Source organism: Eubalaena glacialis, chromosome 5 (assembly GCF_028564815.1).
Source record: "Eubalaena glacialis isolate mEubGla1 chromosome 5, mEubGla1.1.hap2.+ XY, whole genome shotgun sequence".
NCBI lineage: Eukaryota > Metazoa > Chordata > Mammalia > Artiodactyla > Balaenidae > Eubalaena > Eubalaena glacialis.
This window is the reverse complement of record NC_083720.1, coordinates 148040301-148046096: the sequence shown is the minus strand read 5'-3', so window position 1 is coordinate 148046096 and position 5796 is coordinate 148040301. Positions and strand designations below refer to the sequence as shown.

General features: G+C 35.9%; 1 pseudogene; it reads right to left on the bottom strand.

Annotated features, from left to right (window-relative positions):
- Positions 1 to 3066: 3066 nt before the first annotated feature.
- On the bottom strand, positions 3067 to 3433 carry LOC133092436 (large ribosomal subunit protein eL33-like; annotated as a pseudogene).
- Positions 3434 to 5796: the final 2363 nt, after the last annotated feature.

Below are 5796 nucleotides of genomic sequence, written 5' to 3'. Positions count from 1 at the left end.
GAGCTATAAAAATAGCCAAGGGGCAGACAAGATAAGGGCAGAGAAATCAAGGACAAGGATAATCTACAAATGAAAAAATTACTCCCATAAAAACCAAGAGTTGGTTAGTGATGCCATGAAATAATGAAATTATCTCCAAAAATTCTGTTGCTGTTGTTTTTAAGGTACTGGAGAATACAAGGAATTCCTTAAGGTCTTTGGCACAGAAAACTCTCATGTTTCAGGAAACTTTGATTTTGGCTTCTCTTACAAAGGAAAATTGTCCGTAGAAGAATGAATGAGTCTAGCTTGGCTATGGGATCTTGCAGTGATGGGCTTTATTTTCTGAAGGACCTAAATACTCTAAAGATTAAGATGTGAAGGAAACTGTGTACTAGGCTGGAGAAAAAAACATTGCAAAGACTTAGCTAAATGTCAACTGGAATATGGGAAACCTCTACAGGAAGAGTACAAATTCCACTGGAAAAGGGGTTTCACTTTCAAGACCATATTGTACACTTAGCCAATGTTGGGCACTGTCACGTGTTGTCTAATTTAATCCTCCAAACAATCCAATGAGGTCACTGTTGTTGCTATCTTTATGCAGATGACAAATTGAGACTGAGAAAGCCACCAACTTGCTCAGGATCACAATTAGGGAGTGTTAGAAAGAGCCTTTCTGACACCAGAGCCCTTACTCCTTTCTACTTCAGAGGAATCTCTCAGATTTAAGAACAAATCAAGAGTAGCTGGGAAGGAGGTGGATGACAGGGAAAAATGAGTTTCCCTGTGTATTTTAGTTACTTGATCTAGCAAAATAAATTGGAAAATCCTTTGCACAATAAATTAGGGTTCATTAAAAATAAATTTACGGAAATTAATAACTGGATTTAAAAATAGGCTAAGGGGGACTTCCCTGGTGGCACAGTGGTTAAGAATCCGCCTGTCAATGCAGGAGACACGGGTTCAATCCCTGGTCTGGGAAGATCCCACATGCCGCGGAGCAACTAAGCCCGTGTGCCACAACTACTGAGCTTGTGCTCTAGAGCCCATGAGCCACAACTACTGAGCCCACACGCCACAACTACTGAAGACCGTGCACCTAGAGACTATGCTCCACAACAAGAGAAGCCACCGCAATGAGAAACCCGCACACTGCAATGAAGAGTAACCCCCGCTCGCCGCAACTAGAGAAAGCCCATATGCAGCAACGAAGACCCAACGCAGCCAAAAACAAACAAACAAACAAAAAAAAAACCCCCAAAAATAAAAATAGGCTAAGGACTTGTATAGATGTTTCTCCAAAAAAGACATAAAATGGCCAACAGTATATGAAAAAATGCTCAACATCACTAATAATCAGGGAAATGCAAATCAAAACCACGATGCAGTTATCATACCTGTTAGGATGGCTATCAACAACAACAACAACAAAAAGATAGCAAGTGAGAATATGGGAAAATTTGAATTGTTACATGTTTTTGATGGGAGGTAAAATGATGCAGCTGTTATGGAAAAGACTATGGAGGTTTTTCCAAAAATTAAAAATAGAATTATCCTCTGATCCAGCAATTGCACTTCTGGGTATTTATCTAAAAGAACTGAAATCAAGTTCTCAAAATATTAGCACTCCTATGTCATTGCAGCATTATTCACTATTCAAAATTATATTGCGGAAATAGTTTAGATGTCCATTGACAAATGTATGGATAAGGAAAAACATGGTATATACCTATAATGGAATACTATTTAGCCTTAAAAAAGAAGAAAATTCTGCAATATGTGACAACACGGATGAAACTGGAGGACATTACGCTAAGTTAAATAAGCCAGTCACAGAAAGACAAATACTGCATGATTCCACCTGTATGAGGTATCTAAAGTAGTCACATTTATAAACTCAGAGTGTGGAGTAGTGATTGCCAGGGGCTGGGGGCTGGGGGGGAATGAGGAGTATCTAATCAACAAATGTAAAGTTTCAGTTATGCAGGATAAAGAGAGCTTACTTATTGTATGACATAGTCAACAATAATGTGTTGTACACTTAAAAACTTAACAGAGGAAATATCATATTGTGTTCTTACCACAATAAAATAAATATATGCTTGCATCCAGAAAAAAAAAACTTTCTGAAAAGTGGAAATGATATTGTTTTTGTCACACCTAAGGAATATTTTGGTATTTGTGTGTATTATTATTATTCTTCTCACACTGCCTTATAGAGTACCTGCACAAAGTAAGTATTATTGATTGCTGAGAAGACGGAAACTAGATAGTGTCAGTAAGAAAAGATCTTTCTTATGATCTCCTGAGGAATTAGCCGGACTACTCATTTGTGTCCTGACAGCTCTATCATGGTTAGAACTTCCACAGAATTCTGCTGACTTGCATTCTGGATAGGGCACTATAGTACTACATATTCTGTACTTCAGAAGCTCAAATTATTCTCCTAATAAAGGAGCTCAATGTGTAAATATATTAAGTAAGATACTGTTCTATTTAGAGTGATTTTACATCACGACAGTTTATATTAATGAACTTGCACACATAGACCTGAATATAGAAATGAATTTCATGTTCTCACCAGTCTCAATCCCACATCCAAATTTTGATTATGTAGATAACATACTTAATTTAACTATCCATTTAATGTAGTGGACAAGGCCATTTAATTTGGTATCATATAAGCCAAAGCTTAATGAGTCAATCATTTTTGTTTGAACTGGATGTACTCTTGTCAACAATGATTTCCAAAATCAATAAAAATACTTTGAACATATACAGATATATGTGTATTTATAACACACATACAAATATTCCTTTCACAATGGCCTCCCAAATGCTTTAACTCTCTCTCCTCAACAAAGAAACCAAAGCACAAAAACCTAATAGTTTTTCTCTAAATGAACTGAAATTGAATGGGTATTCTGGCTTGGGATCTTGACCTGGGCAATGGTCTCAATACTGTCAATTAGAAGGAAGTGTCCCATCATAGTTTACCAGTCAAACATCTTTTTATTTATTTATTTATTTATTTATTTTCAAGAGAACAAATCCACATTTTTATTTATTTACTTTTCAATAAGTTTAAATCCTTGAAGGGTACAGCATCACTTGGGTTCTGTGTCCAATGGCCTTAGCAGGAAGATTATTTTGGAATTTGGCATGAACCACACCACTGTTTCCATGAGCATGAGTTATCTTTCCCCACATTACTCTGGTTTTGTTAGGTTTTCCACCAGGAGTTACTATGTTGTTCTTTTCTTTGTACACATAGCACATCTCTTGTCTAGACAGAATTCAGTTTCATCTCGAGCATATACACCTTCAATTTTCAGAAGAGTTGTGCGCTCCCTCTTGTTCCGTAGACAGAGCTTATAGCCAGAAAAAATGGCCTTGGACCACAGCCTTCCAGACATATTTGTCGCTTTAGAAGTCCTGTTCCCAGCAGGCCTCCACAGGCTCTAAGATGGCTAAAAGAGCTACCACTAAAACATCTTAAAGTGATGCCTAATCATCAGAAAGTAAGTTCAATACACCAGCCTCAAATCAACCTTTTGTTTTGTCTCAGTCCTTCATTGGACAAACCAGAAGTATCCAATATTTAAGTGCTTTGAACATAAAAGAGAAATTTCAAACTGAAAAGGAAAAGACTTAAGGAGACAAGGATAATTCAAGGGACAGAAAATAAAAAAAAAAATTAGTACCTCAGACTCACTTAATGACATAGTGCATACATAGAACAAGAACAGCATGTTTGTTCAGTGAAAAAGGAAAAAATTCCGAGATTAAAATGATGATTGCAGGGCTTCCCTGGTGGCGCAGTGGTTGAGAGTCGGCCTGCCGATGCAGGGGACACGGGTTCAAGCCCTGGTCTGGGAAGATCCCACATGCTGTGGAGCAACTAGGTCCGTGAGCCACAACTACTGAGCCTGCGCGTCTGGAGCCTGTGCTCTGCAACAAGAGTGGCCCCCGCTTGCCGCAACTGGAGAAAGCCCTCGCACAGAAACGAAGACCCAACACAGCCAAAAATAAAATAAATAAATAAATGAAAATTAAAAAAAAAAAAAAGATGATTGCAGAAGTTAATATAAATCCAAAGCAAGACTGAAGATAAAAAAGTAATGCAGTGTACAAGTAGTCAAAATACTTATACCTGAACATTTCTTGATTGATTAAATTCAAAAGATATATGACCTAGATGGGTGGGATGGGGGTGGTGGGAGGGAGGTCCAAGAGGGAGGGGATATAGGTATACATATAGCTGATTCACTTCATTGTACAGCAGAAACTAACACAACATTGTAAAGCAATTTTATTCCAATTTAAAAAAACAAAAAAAAGATATGAGAAATAAAATACACACATGAATGAAATAGTCCACCTTCCAACTCTAGAAATTCTAAAGAAAAAGGATAAAGAAAATGTAGATAAGGAAACTATAAAAGAGATAATGTAAGAGCATTTGCTAGAATTGAAAGACCCAAGCCTTCATATTTAAAGGTCTACCCAGAACAGTAACTAAATAAACATGCAAACAAGTAACCAAGAGAAGATATATGATTGTGGAATTTCAGAACATCAATAATGAAAAGATTTTAAATCCTTCCAAGGAAGAAATAAAAGAGTTTATTTACAAAAGAACAAAAACCAGACTAATGTAAGACTTCTCACCAACAACAATGAATGCTAAAAATCAGTGTCCTGAGGAAAGATTGTTTTAAATTGTTATGGTTTTAAAATGATAAATTAATGTAAAAATAGAAAAAAACCTTTTTTCAACATGCTAAGATAAGCTTATTTTGCACAAACCATTCCTTAGTAAATTACTTCTGGTTATGAGGAAGTTAACCAAGAAACGTTTGTAATCTAAGAAACAGTGCATCTAATCCAGATAAGCAATGAAGTTTACCCCTCCACACATATATCTATGCAGCAGTCCTGCAGAAACAAAGCCCTCCAGGGTGGAGAAGGTAAACAGACGATTGTCCAAAACACAGGTAAAGAATAAATAAAATAGATAAAGTAATTGAGAATTTAGAAAAACTGGAATATATTCTGAAAATAACTGATGGAGTATGGAAAAGGAAAATCCATTTGAAGTAATACTAGAAGGATTCTTTGCGAGGTACAGGGCATTGAACCCAGAAGAAAACAAAATTTTAAAATTTCTAAATTTTAGACTCTAAAATTAATGAATGTGTACTAATGTTTACTGGTTTCTACTTTTATAATCAAATCACAGAATAGCGGTTTCTACTTTCTTTCCCATAGATTTAAAAAAAACATTATGGTAAAGAACACGAAACATTAGATCTACCCTCATAACAAAATTTTAAATACACAGTATTGTTAAGCGTAAGTACACAGTTGTACAGCAGATCTCTAGAACTTATTTATCTTACATACTGAAATATTATACCAGTTAAATGGCAACTCCCCATTTCCCCTCCATGCCGCTCCTGGCAACCATCATCCTATTCTTTGTTTCTATGGGCTTGACTGTTTGAGATAATTTATATGAGTAGAATCATGCAGTATTTGTCCTTCTGTGACTGGCTTATTTCACTTAGCATAATGTCCTCCAGCTGCATATATGTTGTCATCTATGGCAGGATTTATTTCTCTTTTAAGGCTGACTGATGTATGTATAAATCACATTTTTTTTCTTCATTAATCTGTGGATGGATATTTAGATTGTTTCAATATTTTTGAAATTATGAATAATGCTGCAATGAATATGGGAGTGCATATATCTCTTGAAGATCCTGATTTTAATTATTTTGGATGTATACTTCTGTGGGACTGCTAGATCTT